This window comes from Solanum verrucosum, unplaced genomic scaffold (assembly GCF_900185275.1).
Source record: "Solanum verrucosum unplaced genomic scaffold, falcon-dt-bn FXZP01000320.1, whole genome shotgun sequence".
Taxonomy (NCBI): Eukaryota; Viridiplantae; Streptophyta; class Magnoliopsida; order Solanales; family Solanaceae; genus Solanum; species Solanum verrucosum.
In genome coordinates, this window is record NW_026019989.1 from 272,518 (window position 1) to 289,963 (window position 17,446).

Here is a 17,446-nt window from a genome sequence, read left to right on the forward strand (position 1 = left end):
ACATGGTTCACGGGGATTTCTTTCTAAAAACCATTAATAATCATTAATAACAATATAAATCATCATTTAAAACTTTTTTTTTATGCAAGAACCCATGCTAGAATTGAAATTAGGACTTTAGCATTTTTGAAGAACTTTGAAAATACTTTGAATTAGCTCTTTGATTGAAAAAGGAATCAAAGATAAAGTGTCCCCATACCTTAACTAAGAATCCCCAAGCAATTTGAGAAAGAACCACCTTAAAATCGTCAAACCCTAGCTCATAGTTCTTGACCTTCTTCAATGGAGGATTGTAGAGAAAGATATTTGAGAGGAGGTGAGTTTCTTTCTTTATTCTAATTGGAGTGACTTAAATGAAAGAATTTTGGTCAAAAAGGGGCTTTATAATTGCTAGGAAAGGCAAAGAATAATAGGAACTCAACTTAGGAAAAGAATTAAGGACCCACAAAGTTAAACTTAAAAATGTTCACTAAACCCGTCTAAACTCGTCCTTTTGGATAGTGCTTTACTATTTCGGGCATAACTTTTTACTCCAAGGTCGGAATTGGGCAAACTCTGTGGCATTGGAAAGAGAACTCAGAGACCTTTAATTGGATAGGTAAAGGTCCACCTAATTCATTTTTAGCTAAAAGATATGACCATTTTAAAGTTGACCCTTACAACTCACTAGTTCAAATGACTAGTTTCCGGACGTCACGGTCATTTCTCATCATTTCATCAAGTTCTCAACTCCAAACTCACATGTGAGGCTCTAGTTTCACTAGTTCGTTTTAAGGGTCGTTACAATTATGCTCCCCGCCCTACCTATTGCTGCTTGACTGTCACAATATATGCATATAGGTCCCAATGGTTTGGCCCAAAATGGAATTTCCTCTATGAAATTCTAGAGCCATTCAACTTCTTCACCGGCTTTATCTAAGGAAATATATTCAGATTCCATTGTAGAGCGAGCGATACATGTCTGGTTGGGCGATTTCCAAGAGACTGCTCCTCCACCAAGTGTAAACACATACCCATTTGTGGAATTTACTCCATTTGACCTTGTGATCCAATTTGCATCACTATATCCTTCAATCACGACATAATATTTATTATAATGCAAGGCATATTGTTGTGTATGTTTTAGATACCCTAACACATGTTTCATTACCATCTAGTGAGTTTGATTAGGATTACTAGTGAACCGACTCAGCTTGATAATAGCACATGTTATATCGGGTCGCATACAATTCATAATATACATCAAACTTGCCAACACTCTAGCATAGTCCAATTCAGAGTCACTTTCACATTCATCTTTTGAAATGTAAATCTTATATCAATTGGAGTTTTGACATCGTTGAAATTCAAGTATTTGAACTTGTCTAATACTCTTTCAATAAAATGAGATTGAGATAATGCTAGTCCTTAAAGAGTTTTGACAATCCTTATCCCTAAGATCAAGTCAGCAACTCCCAAGTCCTTCATATCGAAGTCTGCTTCAATAATCATGATTTTTTCTCTGTATGACATATCTACAGCAGGCACTAAAGTTTATTCATTGGTTAATTTATGCATACCGAGATGGTAAGCCAGAAAAATACTCGTTGCTGCCATTCTTTGAAATGCACACCAGAGAATTTTCCCAGTTCCTCTATAGGTGGTATAATAGTTCAGGTTGGTGGAGCAACAACCACCGAAGTCGTTGCACTATCAATTGCCATTTCTGATAAAGAAAAATCGATACAACTAATTAAGTTAGCAATAAATTAAATTGCAAACTTAATTGGAGTATTAAGCCACAAAGGTATTTGTCTCCACCCACAAATATAGATTAACAAATAAAACAATAATTTTCTTTAAATTGTTATGCAATCTGTATTTTAAAACAATACTACTAATAACAAAACTTTGTAGAAACGGTAAATTCCAAAGTTTAAATCAAGTATTGAAGAACATAAATCAATTAACAGAAATTAATGACTGTAAAACATACCAAAATTTGTAACAATCAATGAAACAGAAAAGAAAGAAAATTGAGCCCACTGAATGCACAGTGTCCCCTTAAGGAAATTATTCCTCTCTAGTATCTGAGGCTTGAATTGGAATATATCCTCCCAGGATAGAACGATTATATTCACTAGTGTATTGATACCCAAAATAATAGTGTCAGCGAGCCACTCAATGGCAGTAAAGTACAGGAAAATGAATTTGTGAAGAAGAAAAGGGCGAAGTTCAGAAATTTCGTAAGTTAAAATTTTGACGATTCACAGGTATTTATATCCAAGAAGCATTAGTTCCGAAAGGTTATAACCTTTAAAAAACCACACGACTGAAAGTTTGCAACCCTTCAGAATGGTATTGGTTGTTCTTGAAAGTTACAACCTTTTAGAACAGTCATTTCAAACGGTGGGACATTTTACACATGGGTCGCGCGAATCTGAGTTGGGTCGGGTTGTTTTGGCTAATTAAATAAATAATTAAAACAAACTTTGTCCAAAAAATAATCTCTCAATTGATCATTTTCCAAAGCCAAAGACAAAGCCAAATCCAAAGTCAATGCCGAAGCCGAAGGTCGGGTCGTTTCAACAAATTATTTAAATAATTAAATAAACAATTAAAACAAACTTTGTTTAAAAAATAATCTCTTGATCATTTTTGAAAATAAAAGCTGACTGAGCGATGATGACGGCGCGAGGGAGGCCCCTCTTACCAACCCTTTCAAAAACTAGTTGAAGTGTTTCTCTATTTAAACAACTAGGGATCGTTTGGTAGAGTGTATAAGAAAAATGCTAAATAGAGTGTATTAATAATGATTTCATTAGCAATGCATGTATTACTTATGCATGCATTAATTAAACATAGATTATTTTTATGCATCGTTTGGTTTGATGCATAAAAAAATGGTATGCATTGCATAAAAAAATTAATTTACAAAGATACCCTCCACTATTATGGTGGAAAAGATGTAAAATAGCTTTTGAGGGGCAATTGGGTCTTTGATAATGCTAATGCATGCATTAAAACCATTGCATTGCAAATACCTAGAAATCCATGGTATTAACAATACACAACTTAATACACAATAGAGTGTATAACTAATGCAAACATTAGTTATACATAGGTTCAAAAAGAGTACCAAACAAGATAGTAGTAATACACAAGGCTAATGCATGCATTATTTTTTCTAATACACTCTACCAAACGACCCCTTAAACATTTATTTCCACCACCAATGAGGGAAAACTGAGTTTTACTAAAGCATAAGAGAACCTTCGAAATTCTTCTTTTCATCTTCCCTCCATTTCCCATTAATTCTTACTATACACCTAAAAGAGAGGACACACTTTTCTGAATTACCTTAGTATTCATGATTTATTTTGTGGTTGCAGAGTTGGAATTAGCCTTCCTACAGTAGAAGTTAGTTTTGAGAACCTAATGATAGAAAAAAATTACTATATTGGAGACAGAGCTTTTCCAACGCTACTGAATGCAGCTAGAAACCTTGCCGAATCTGCTCTGACTTGTCTAAGTATTAGGACTACTGAAAAAACCAAACTCATCATACTTAAAGATGCTTATGAGATTATCAAACCTTCTAGGTAATTGATCTCTAATAGAAGAAAAAGGTATACATTTTTGTTATATTGACACATTTCAAACATTTACATGTCGAATAAATCTTTGTACAAATGGCACGATCTGTCTTAGATATATACCAATCCTTCATTGAGGAATATATATACGGGAAATAAAAAATGCATAATATACATGTTGAACTATACCTATTCTGACTGGAATTTTCGTTGCTCCACAGGATGACCCTTCTATTAGTCCCGCCTTCCTCTGGGAAGACGACCCTTTTGTTGGCTTTGGCAGGAAAATTTGACCATAGCTTAAAGGTTAGTTACTTGAGTGAAAATGTGCAATGTCCATAATCGTGTGCATATAATGTATTGTAAATTATTAAACAAGTAAAATTAATTGTTATATGTTACTGTCACAACCCAGACCGTCGTGATTGGCACCCACACAACCCTCCGGTGGGAGAACCATTACTACAACTCGAACTAAACAACTCAACCAAAAACTAAGGCATTTAAAGATACAGAAGCATGTTTAAATGCATAAATTTTATAGCGTTCTCATAAACTCCAAAGGTTTAAATAAACTAACCAAACTAATGCGGAAGAACAACCCATAGAACCTGAAAGTCAATGTACCAAAACTCTACTAACTACAATTCTAAGAACAAGGGGTACAACCCCGAAACTAAACAAACACGTTTAACAAATAATTTGAGTCCGAAGAGAGTGGACTTAAACAAGAAAGATCGAAGGCAGCCTGAAAGAACTGCCTCACCCTTAAATCTGATCACGCTCAATAGTCATGTAACTGAGGTCTATCAATAGCCACCTGAATATACCCTATACTCAACAAAGAAAGAGCAAGTGCAGTATCAGTACACAACCATATTGTACTGGTAGGGTCGCACGGCTATCCCATTTAGTGAAACATACATTAGTCAATACAACAATATAATCACATGCACATATTGAACATATACTATATCATCAACATATACGAATAATGAACTACTCCACGATTCTCACATATCACAGTTATATCAATTTAGAGCAACATACCGTCTTCCATTATCAATCGTCAGTAGATATTAACGAACTCATCTCAAGTAGATACATAACATAATTTAATGGTCCTCTCACGGAACCTAATTCAGAAGTCCTCTCATGGAACCCAAACCCAAACCCAAATAGTTAGCATACCGATTCGTGGTACCCGATCCAAGTTAGTGTGCCGAAACGTGGCGGCCGATCCCATATTTATTCCGAAATGTGGCAACCGATCCAATATTTATGTCGAAACATGACAATCGATCCAATATTTATGCCAAAATGTGGCAATCGATTTGCCGGAATGTGGCAACCGATCCCAACTTATGTCGAAACGTGGCAACCGATCCTAGTTAGTTATGCCGGAACGTGGCAACCGATCCATTCAACACACCACAATCACAATCACAAGTATATCATCAAGATCATACAATTAAGTCATGATTTCATGGTAATCATCATTCATCTATCTCATTTACAACAAGTGTGATCAATAATGCAACATTCATATACATACATGCATCATAATGAAGCAAAAACAAACATACATCACACAATCATAGAATCACAACCATCACCTACTTCTAATCCAAGCTTGAATGCCCTAATATAGTTGAATCTTCCCTTTCCGGATTCTTCTCGCCTGTTCGGGGTCGAAAACATACAATTAACGCAAGGATCAACTATCAAAGGTCTCATTATCCAGATTATAACAAACCCAATAACCCTAGACCAAACCCAAGGTCCTAATACCCAATTTAGGGTTGTTTCTACTATAGAATCTATAACAAAACCCTCCCCCATCAATATTTATCCATTCTACTACGTTCTACTGATCGAAAAATGGATTTGGGGAGTGAAAAACTTACTTTTAACCTCAAGAATGGTCAAATATGAGTAGGAGTCGCCTAGGGTTCGTTCCTTAGCTCTAAAAATCGAAAAGTACCAAATAAGGTCATTTAGGGGTTTATTAACGACCCTAAGTCGCGTCAAAGCCCACTACAGCGGCCGTCACCCCGCTATAGCGGCAAAACCCAGCGGCAAAGCAGGTTACGCGAGACAGTGAGCTAATTAAAGAATTCCAAAATCCCCATTTCACAACACACCCCTAACCAACGACACTCAGAAAATACCCTTAGCGCTAAAACCAATTTCACGAATTCTACTCACCCAAATTCAATTTCATAAAGTTGTACGGGATCCTTAACGTCTTAAATATCTATTCATGTAATCAAATTCATTAATAGATCTCTCATTTTTTACCAGATTTCCCAACACCATAATGACTTCGATTTCGTTCAAATCTGGACTAGGTTAGAAAATTCCAAGTTACTATGAAAAAGTTTTTCTGGCCTCAATTCTTTCCCCATTGGCTTTTCTATAACGATGAAAATCAGGTCGTTACACTTACGGTGCAGGTTAGATAAGAAATCACTTACAATGGCTATGATCTCGAGGGATTTGTACCCCAAAAAACATCAGCATACATTAGACAGAATGACATTCATGTTGGAGAAATGACTGTTAAAGAGACCTTGGATTTCTTTGCTCGATGCCAAGGGGTTGTCTTTCGATATGGTACATTTCAGTTCTCACAAATCAGTTCATTCTTTGCGTTATTATTCAGTAAAATTTAATTCTATTATTTAGAACTTCTAGAGGAACTTACTAAGAGGGAAAGGGAAGTTGGAATATTCCCAGAGGAGCAAATAGATCTTTTCAGAAAGGTTGTGATCATGGTCTTAGAAACTCATTTTTACTTTTTCCAAAAATTCTCTCCCCATTTGAATGTCACAACATAATACTAATTTTTATAGGCGAATGCTGTGGAGAGAGTCGAAATCAGTCTCATTACCAATTACATGCTCAGGGTGACTATCACGACCCAACCCACCTGTCTGTGCGGGCACCTACTCTAGCACCTAAGTAGGAGAACCCTCGATTCCCAATAATTAAAACATGCGAAAGATTAAGAAAACTGGCGAATAAAAGAAATTCGTGTAAATTAATATATAAGAGTTTTAAAATATAATTCCACTTAAGACTTGCAAAGTAATTAACACCCACATGGACCTAGTCTAAGCAAGTACAAGCTACTAAGAGTACAATGTATAGAAATATATATAAATTACACAGCTCCCGCCACATGGAAGAAAAGTAGAATTTGTTGGAGATTGTCTTCGTCTTCACCTACGAAACATCATCGAGCCTGCATCCAAACTATGCAAAAAAGGCATAGCAAGAGTAGTATCAGTACAACCACACGTACTGGTAGGCATCATCGATCAATTCGAATACCCACCATATAATATAAGAAATCAACTGACGAGAAATATACAAAAGACTATTCATTCTTCCACCTTTATATTTACTAAATGCCTTAGAGGCTTTAACTATTACTCACTTTGTTCTTGTTCATACCTAATCATTTTATCCCCTTAGAAGACATTCCGGAGATAACTACTACCAACCCGGTCGACAGTCACGACTATCATTCACTTCATTCTCGTCTCTACTCAACTTATAACCCCATATTACACCTATGAAGGATTACTACTCCATTCCGAGGAAACCAATCTATAAGCACTATCACTAACTACCACCCGAAACTTCAACAATAATACCCATGAACACATTCTAGCAAACAAGGATAGCACTGGGTCCCTTAGTTCCCCATTACCATATCCTACTTGGGCGCCAACTAGCTGCACAAAATTATGGCTTTAATTCTTGTTCCTGGACCTCGTGATGCTAGATTTGACTAATAATTTGCAAGCTATTGACCTCCTCATGCTATAAATCTTTTCCTCTTTCTTTCCCAAGACTAGAGCAGCTTTTGGAAGGTTTATGGGGTGATTCACGTCTAATTTAGATGTTTTTGGAAGAAGGAGAATATAATACTTCGCATTACTTACATTATTTCTTGCCTATCACGCTCTCGCGGCTACTTATCCCGTTGTGGTGCTGTCGCCCTAGTGGCATCTCGCCCGCCCTGGCGGGACTATGCTCCCAATATTTTCTGAAGTTTTCTCTTTTTCTAAATAACAACGGTTTGAGTCGTTACAATAGATACCAATTTACCTCTCATTCGTCTCCGAACAACTAGCGAAGGGATAAATATGCACCCTATTTCGAAGTAATTCTAAACTAACGGATCGGTCCATTACGAAGTCGCGAGGAATTGTGACCTTCCAAATTGAAACACGAAAGATGCTATACCCAAAGGGCCGGTTAGGAAATTGACGTGACCCACAAAAAAGATTGGGTCCAAATTTACATAGCCTAGCCCGCGAGGGCGGCAACCCTTCCACTGAGGCGGGGCCGCTGTGGCAGGAATCTCTCGCTGAAGCGGGGGATCAGAGGCAGAAGAGGGGGAAAAGGAAACCTTTTTCCCATTTCTCCCTATACTTTCAAAAAGTCTCCAAAAATCCTCTCGATTAGTCTCCTCCGAAGGTCAAAATCAAGGTAAATTTCTTTCTATTTACTCTCTTTACTTCGTTACTTACTTACCTACGAGCATGATAATTAATTAATTGAACTTAAATGGTTTATGGGTAGTTATTCAAAAATAAAATTAGGTTGCTAGGTTGATACAAAAATGTAGCATGGACGCTTCCCTTACGTTCCCAATGTCTCCACGACATCCTTGGCGTAAGGATTTCGTAAAAATATGGTCGAACTAGTTCCAAAATGGTTGGGGGAAGTTGAAAAGTTGCTTGGTGTGAAACTTGAATATGGCTATTATTTAGGGGTTATTTTGTGAAATCAATAGCATATTTAAGTTTTAGGGTACTTAATATATTCTGGATCGCTGAAATTCTATGAATAATAGGGGTTTTCGGACGAAGAGGCACCATGATCGCACTTGGTGTTCGTCCCAGATGAAGGCCGTTCTATCTGCCTTCATCCCGCTATATCGGCCTCCCTTATCCCACCCTGGCGGAATTTGGGCCGCTGTGGCGGGACTCAGGAAAATAGTGGCCTGCATCCCTTAAAGATAGAAAATTTCCTTTCCCCTTAAGCCAGATATTGTCTAATCCCATCGGGTTCTAACATGCTTGTTAACTCTTTACAGGATATTCTAAATGGCTTGTGCGAATGAGGAAAATCTCCCTTTCGTCTGGTTTCTCGATATTGCCTGTCGGGATAGGCATCACGACTATCAGGATCTCAAATTTTGCTGTGAGAGAGGTTTTGTCTTGCTTAAACTGGAGAAGAAGGGACATGCCTTTTATACTCGCCTGATGGAGTTCAGATGGGCTCCACTAACTGAGGCTCCCGCTGCTGAACATTTCGACTAGTGCGGTAGTTATATGCCATTCTACCTACTGTTCGCTAGGACGATCCCTATCCTTCCATTTGCATCCGGGGATTTGACATACCTGAACGCCACAACCATAAATGAGGTGCTAGAGGTGCCCGAGGTCTCGAACAAGGAATATGACGCCAAGCTGAGGGAGATAGATCTGGGTTGGGTAAGGGATACGCTGGTGGAGCCTGCGCATCAGGATAGTGTTTATTGGGCTTGTGCCGAGGGTATCACTAGCGCTGACTGGTCACCAGATGCTAAGAGGTGGCTTTACTTTGTTACTACGAGGATTCACACATTGGACAACCACATCGACGTGAAATTTCCTTAGGCCTTAGTGGTGTTGTGCGCGGTGCAGAACATTGAGGTGAATGTGTGGGCGCAGATTATCTTCGTGAGGAAGATATTCTACCGGGGTAACAAAAAGGCTTTCTTCCTACAAGAACTTGTGACTGCGTTGTGCAAAAGGGTGGGGTGTCCTTCTTAGACAACGATGAGGTACTCACTATGGATCCCCCTTCACCCTCTTTTGGTTAGCCAGGGTTCTACTTCCTGGAGCAAGAGGATGAGGATGGACAGGGCCAGCAACAGTCAGGCAGCTGCAGAGACGGATGATGAGGGAGGTGACGACATTCATCCCACCTGGTCCCAGCGCCGACTCTCAGGTGCACAAGTGGAGGAGGATTTAGCGGCTGTCCAGAGAAGATTGGGGTGCTCTTTTTCTAACACCACTCCGGTTCCACCTAGCACTGCCCTGGAGGTCGAGATTTCCCATCACAAGCTGCACTAGGAGAGGAGGAAGAGTCTGGAGAGGGACCATGAAGATCGTCTTCACTTTTGTTAGACCTGGACAAGAGATTCCCCGAGTCGAGACAGGAGACTTCCAGCATTTCACCTTTATGGGTGAAGCCGTGAAGGCATGGCACCCTTAGAGGACCACGACTCTGACAATGACACCTCCTAGTCCGAGGGATATTGATTTGGTTTTTCGCCCTTTTTGGGCTTGTAATTTAGAACAAAACTTCATTTTATCTTTTCATTTTTCTTTATGTTTTTGTAGCACAAGGATGCTGGTTTTTCTGTTGTTCTTCATAGCAAATAATTAATTATTAAGTTTTATAATCTATACTCGATTGCTGAACACTGATTGAATTGCAGGGATTTGTTCATATACAATTCGGGATTTACATTCATGAGTAGGGAAAAACGGGGGAGACAGGGCTGAGATTTGGTCTCGCCTTGTCCTTTCTGGTGGTCGAAATCCCGCACTGGCAATCTCGCCTTAGCGGGAAAATCCCACCCCTGTGGCCTTGATGAAAACAGAATCCCTGCCAATAATTTTGGGGTTCTTCTCTTTTATAACCTTCCCCTAGATTCCCCGACTATAGCTAGGCATTTAGGATAATCCCCTTAACTAGGATAATAGTCACCTACCCCAAGTCAACCCCACGATCTGCTCCAAAATCCATTCACATTAATTCAACATTACAACACACTTGTCCCCATGATACACCCAGACATTCACACGGTTATTAGTTGGTTGCGACACATGTCTAAATTTCGCTTACGAATCACATTGTAAATCATCTAGATCCTTGCATCGAACTTAGTCATGACCTTCTTTTCACAACGAGTTTCACGATACTTAAGCAGTTACAACTTGCATAATTTCAATAATTCAGCCAGCATATTGTACATATCAAAGTTCAGACACACATTTATTGTGCACTTAATCATATCATCACATCCAAGCAAATACAACTTTCACATTCACAGTTAATTTAGAAAACAAAAAACATTCATTCATAGTTTCAAGTTACAACTCACAGAAAAGTCCAAATTCTAAATTAGTTCATCATCCATGCATTTATATAGACCCTAGGGCCAATGTAATACCCTGACTTTTCAAAACGTCTAAATTAACTCGTACCTTTATGGAAAGACAAAGAGGGTGAGTAACAAATTAAGAATTGTGTGGTATGTCATATTTTATGTGTTCAAGGGTTGTATCTCAAGTTTTACAGTTAGGTAAGTGGTAAAATAAAAGTTTGCGAAATTTATCATATGTTCCTTTTTAAAGATTTCTCAAAAATTTGGGTCAAATGTCTCAGAGGTTTTCTCCCAATATGTAAAGAGTTTTGGATCCCCCAACCTATAAAATTGAAGGTCTATGTGTCTAGTTTCCAACGCATCAAATCGTTTGTTCATACCGCTTCAGAATAGAGAGATATTCGCATTTTTGCGAGACTGCACAAGCAGACACGTGAGGTGGGGCCCTAGGTCGGTGGAACTTTATATATATCTTCTTCTTCGACTTTTTCATTGAAGAACCAAAAAATTTAGAAAACCCATTTTTAGTCAACCAAATTATAGATTTTCTCGACTTAAGTCCTTGATAAAAGTTGTTCTACTCATTGAGCTAGTCATGACGGTATAATTTGTTTTATCGATTTTGTAGCATATCATACTTTGGTGTTGGGACATCAAGGGTTTGGATATTTTTTAAGGTTTTGAGGTGTATTACGAACTTAAGATCAAGGTTAGCCTATTCTTTAATCGACTCTAGCTTTGATAAGCCGCAAATAGCAATTTGCGATAGAAATACATATCTTTTATCGGATTATCGTGGTATCTTCTATTCTTGTGTGTTGATTATGGTCCTGCCTTGTTGTAGTATCGATTGGGGTTGTGATTCAACGTCGTTAGGGCATGTGAATTCAGTGAAAAATGTATGTTAAGGATATTCCCTTCTCACGACATGTTTCGTTAAAGCTTATGAGCAATGTAATGGGTTTGTTATCGCTATTGTACTTGTAGCCATTATTGTTGATTGTTGGCTGCTCGAGTGGATATAATCCTCCCTTGTCGGGATTCTTATTCAGTTAGTAGCATCACTATGTTGGGCACGACTTAGAGGCTATTCGTATAGGTTTCTTATAGCTAAATTGCTCGCTTTTAGCCTATTGGATTGTTATTGTTGCCCTTGGGGCTATTGTGGTTAGCTGCAGGAATCTGATCTATGCCTAGAAGGGATATGTTCTGCCTACGGGGCCATATTGATGCCTAGAAGATCTATGAGGTGCCTACGGACCTATATTGACGCCTAAGAAGGCTATGTGATTCCTACAGGGCCATGATGTAGCCTAAGAGGGCCATGATTTGTCTATACGCTATATTGATGCCTAAGAGAGCTATGTGCTACCTACAAGGCTATAATATTGCCTAAGAGGGCTATGTGACTGCCTATGGAGCTAGGGGACTACCGATAGGGGTATATAGACTGATTGGCACCTTCAGGGCTTATGGAGGTCTGGGTAGGTGGTCTTTTGTGTTATTTGTACTTGCCGAGCTTATGGGGGCTTGGTTAGGTTGTTGTTTTATTATCTTTGATATGTTTAGATTTAGGAGCAGGTCAGTATACATATCTTATCCTTTATTTATTTATCAGATTACTCCCAGTATATTAGGATACCTGCTCATAGTCTATTGCCATTCATACTCGTTACATTATTTTGTACTAATGCCCCATTGCCTAAGGTACCGCATTAATGCCTGCAGGTCCCGATAGACGACCCAGTAGACCTCCTCAGCAACATGATTGACTTTTATCTAGTTGACAAACCCCTTTCCTCTGGAGCTGCCAGAGTTAGGAGGTTTGTTAGCTTTTGTTGTATATATTTTTATGGGTAAGCTGGGGCCCTATCCCGCCAATCTTTACTACTCTTAGAGGCTTGCAGACTAGTGTGTGGGGTTTATAGCTACATTATGTCCATGCTGGCATTGTTCGTTGGTTTGCTGAAGCTTCTTAGCTGTTTGAAGTATTGTGTTGACATATATCATCTTTAAGTTTTGGTATAGAGATCAAGGTGGCCTCGACGGCCCAATCAGGACTTCTGTGCTAGTTGGCTATTTCTTTATATGAACTCTTGGGAGTAGTTGTTTCTTTTATAAATCTGTTGACAGGGCCTTGCCGACTGAGGGCTTAATTTTAATCCGAGATATACTTGTTTGGTTTCTTAATTGCGTGTGGCTGCCATGCGCTAGTAGCAAATGGTTCAGCAGGGTCAACTCGGGCATGAGTTTCGCCTTTAGGAGCCAGTTGCACCCCTGGAGTTTTAGGAGTGACAGCCAGATACCAATTGGAACCTTATCAGATCCAATTTATCCTGCTCGTGTTCCTTTAGCCGTAACTACGACGTCTAGTTCACTTCGTTGAGATGCCAATTTGAATCAGGAGATACCAATTAGACTCAACTCATACCACAAGTGACACTTGCACGAAATGAGAGAAAATATGGAAAAATTTCCTAGAATGCTTCATAGCTTCCTGAGGATTAGATGTGGACGTCAACACGCCCATCCGTAGGAGTGTACTCCACATTTGTTCTTGTACGGGGAGACCAATAACTTGGGCGCTGATACCAATTTGTCACGACCCAACCCATCGGGCCGTGCGGGCACCTACTCTAACACCTAAGTAGGAGAACCCTCGATTCCTAATAGTTAAAGCATATGGAAGATTAAGAAAATTGGAGTATAAAAGAAATTCGTGTAAATTTATAAATAAGGGTTTTTAAATATAATTTCAGTTAAGACTTGTAAAGTAATTAACACCCCTAGGGATATATTCTAAGTAGGTACAAGCTACAAAGAGTACAATATATAGCAATATATATAAATGACACAACTCCCGCCACATGGAAGAAAAGTAGAAGCTATTGGAGATTGTCTTTGTCTTCACCTATGAAACATCACTGAACCTGCATCCACACTATGCCAAAAAGGCATAGCAAGAGTAGTATCAGTACAACCACACGTACTGGTAGGCAGCATAGGTCAACCCGAATACCCACCGCATAATATAAGAAATCAACTAGCGAGAAACATACAAAAGACTATTCATTCCTCCACCTTTATATTTACTAAATGCCTTAGAGGCTCTAACCATTACTCGCTCCATTTTTGTTCATACCTAATCATTCTATCCCCTTAGAAGACATTTCAGAGATAGCTACTACCAACCCGGTCGACACTCACGACTATCCTTCACTTCATTCCCATCTCTACTCAACTTGTAACCCCATATTACGCCTATCAAGGATTACTAGCCCATTTCGGGGAAACCCATCTATAAACACTATCACTAACTACCACCCGAAACATCAACAATAATACTCATGACCACATTCTAGATAACAAGGATGGAACCGGGAGCCTTAGTTCCCCCTTACCATACCACAACCCGATTTGGGACTCTACCCTTCCCGATTCACTTCACCAGAAGACATCTGCAATTAACTTACAACATCGCAACCCACATATATGCCTATATATATATATATAATGCGCAACCCAGTTATCATGTAAAGATTCAATGTATAAATTCCACATTTTCAGAAATGCACATATATGACAATTAATGGTTCTCTCATGGAACCCATACCCAAATAGTTACTGTACCGGTACATGGTACCCAATCCAAGTTAGTGTGCCAAAACGTAGCACCCGATCTAGTAAGTGTGTCGGTACGTGACATCCGATCCAATACAAGTTAGTGTGTCGGTATGCGACACTTGATCCAATGCAAGTTAGCTTGTCGGTACGTGACACCCGATCCAATCATCACAATCATAAGCACAATCACATCCATGATATACAATACTCACATCATATAGTCAAGTACTCAAATTTGTGGCATGCATTGTTGTAATCAATTCATTAGGTTTGTTTCCACTTTTATTGGATTATATGGGCACACGCATACCATATACCCATCAATCGACACACATTATGCAATTAAGAATCACACCCATTGCCTAAACCCTATTTCACGAGATAGGGTTTTCCTTACGGTCTACGTCTGATGAAAACCTAGGGATATATATATATACTACTGTCTCTTTTCGGTGCACGAAAGCCTACACATGATTTCTACCATCAATTCCAATTACACTACGTAGTGAATAACTGATTTACAACTACTCAATTGAATAAACCTAGCCTACCTGGGCGCTAAGCAGCTGCACAAAATTATGGCTTTGATTTTTGTTCCCAGACCTCGTGACACTGGATTTGACCAAGAATTTGCAAGCTGTCGACCTACTCACGCTAGAAATATCTCCCTCCTTCTTTCCCAAGCGTAGAGCAATTTTTGGAGGGTTTCTGAGGGTGATTCACGTCTAATAATATTTTGCGTTATTTACATTATGTCTCGCCTATCGCACTCTGGTGGCTACGTTTCCTGCTATGGTGCTGTCTCCCTAGCGGCATCTCGCCTGCCCTGGCGGGATAGTGGCCCCAGTATTTTCCAAAGTTATTGCTTTTCCTAAATAACGACAGTTCAGGTCGTTACAGTGAGTGAATGATTCTCCAAGTGAAATACTATGATGATTGAAGGCCTTAAAATTTGATGATGTAGACGTAACATAACATGTAGGAAAGTTATTCAAACATGTACAATATTTCATGAATCAATTTGGATTTTTCTCATAAAAATCATGAAATCAAATGACTATTCAATTCTCCTTAAAGTTGTTAAAATCGAGCCGAAGAAATGAAGTATATTTATGTTCCAACTGGATTTGCGCTATCTAATTTAAGAAAACATGTTGCAGATTTTGGGACTTGATGTCTGTCGAGACACGATTTTTGGACATGAAATGATACAAGGCATTTCAAGTGGCCAGAAGAAGCATCTCACCACAGGTTTATTTCCAGCTGCCTACATTCTGTATTATTGCCATTGCACTCTTTCAGATGACAAATTAAAATACTTCCAAAACAAAAATGCAATGAGATAATAATTTAATTTGAGCTTGATGCAGGGGAGATGATTGTTGGATCGACAAAAAAACTATTCATGGACGAGATATCTCTTGGACTAGATAGCTCAACGATATTTTAGATAGTAAAATGTTTACAATAGATTGTACATCTCACTGATGTCTCCATCTTGATGTCTCTCCTTCAACCTTCTCTTGAAACATTTGATCTCTTTGACGATATGATTCTCTTATCAGAAGGCGAGATTGTTTATCAAGGCCGTCGTGAACATGTCCTCTAGTTCTTTGAAAGTTGTGGTCTTAAATGTCCAAAGAGAAAAGGTGTTACTGACTTCTTGCAAGAGGTAATCCTCGAATTGGAATATCAATTTAGATTTCTACACAAGCCCCAAGTGTTGATACATATGAAAAGTAAACTTGGTAAAAATATGTAAGAATATAAGGTTTAAACCTTCGAATAAGTCACATCAAGAAAGGACCAAGAGAAATACTGGGAAGATAGAAACAAGCCATACAAGTACATTTCAGTAACTGAATTTGGAAAAAGATATAAGCACTTCCGCATGGGCTTACAGATAAAAATTGAACTCTCAATTCCTTATGAAACATCAAGAAGTCACAAAGTAGCTCTAGTGTTTAAAAAGTACACAGTTCCAACACTAGAGCTATTAAACTCCAACTTCGACAAGGAATGTCTTTTGATCAAGAGAAACTCTTTTGTCACTATTTTCAAGCCTGTCCAAATAATCATTGTTGCAATTATTGCATCAACCGTATTATTGAGGAGTAACATACACATTACTAATGGAGATAATGGTTATATCTACATTGGTGCACTAGTATTTGGAATGATCATTAATATGTTCCACGGTTATTCTGAACTCTCACTTACCATACATAGACTTATCGTGTTCTACAAGCTTAGGGACAACTGATGAGTCATGAATTTTGACTCATTTAGGACTTGTTATTCAATGATATAGTGTCCTCAATGCATATTTTTTTTTTCAAAGTGATGTTAATTTATTTATGTGCAGCAATGAAGGCTTAAGAACAAGGAAAGAATATTATGATGCGAAAAAGAAGCAAAAAATATGAAAAAACTAAAGAAAAAAGAAGCTGGAGCTCGCAAAAAGCAACTTGATAAGTCACCGAGTGAGCCTCCAGCTCACCAAATATTCCTGTGAAGAAGCCCATGTACTAAGCCAACTCGAAGATGCGCCGAATGGAACTGTGATCGCAAATCAGCACCCAAATCTTCCAAAATAATTTGATGCAGAAGTCAACCCAAAAGGCGAGATGAGGGCTTGTTGGTGGATTTCCAAGTCGATCGGCGATCCCAACTAACTTTGCTGAGTGAGCCCGCGTTTTGACATTTTGGGAAGTTTTTGGAAACATATAAATTGGTTTTTTGAAGAGAAAAGGGAATTTTTACACAATGTATTACACGGTTTTGAGAGATTTTCACATACTTTGACATTATTGAATACTCTTGGAGAGGTTTTTGAACTTAGATTGTTGAGGATTTGAGATTCTAATCTTAATTTCAGCATTTAAGCTTGGGAGATTTTGTCAATTCGATGGAACATCATTTTGGTAATGATTTCTTGCTTTTTGCTATGTTAGGTTAAACCCCATTTCCTTAGGGGTGTGATGATGTAATTGAATACATAAATTAGCTTATGGTATTGTTAATTGCTATAATTAATGTTGTTTCGAAATGGGTTCAATGATTTATTCAT

General features: G+C 38.5%; 1 pseudogene; it reads left to right on the plus strand.

Annotated features, from left to right (window-relative positions):
- The first annotated feature begins 1,563 nt into the window (after positions 1-1,563).
- The window catches only part of LOC125819210 (ABC transporter G family member 29-like), a 42,977-nt pseudogene continuing 27,094 nt past the window's right edge, over positions 1,564-17,446 (plus strand).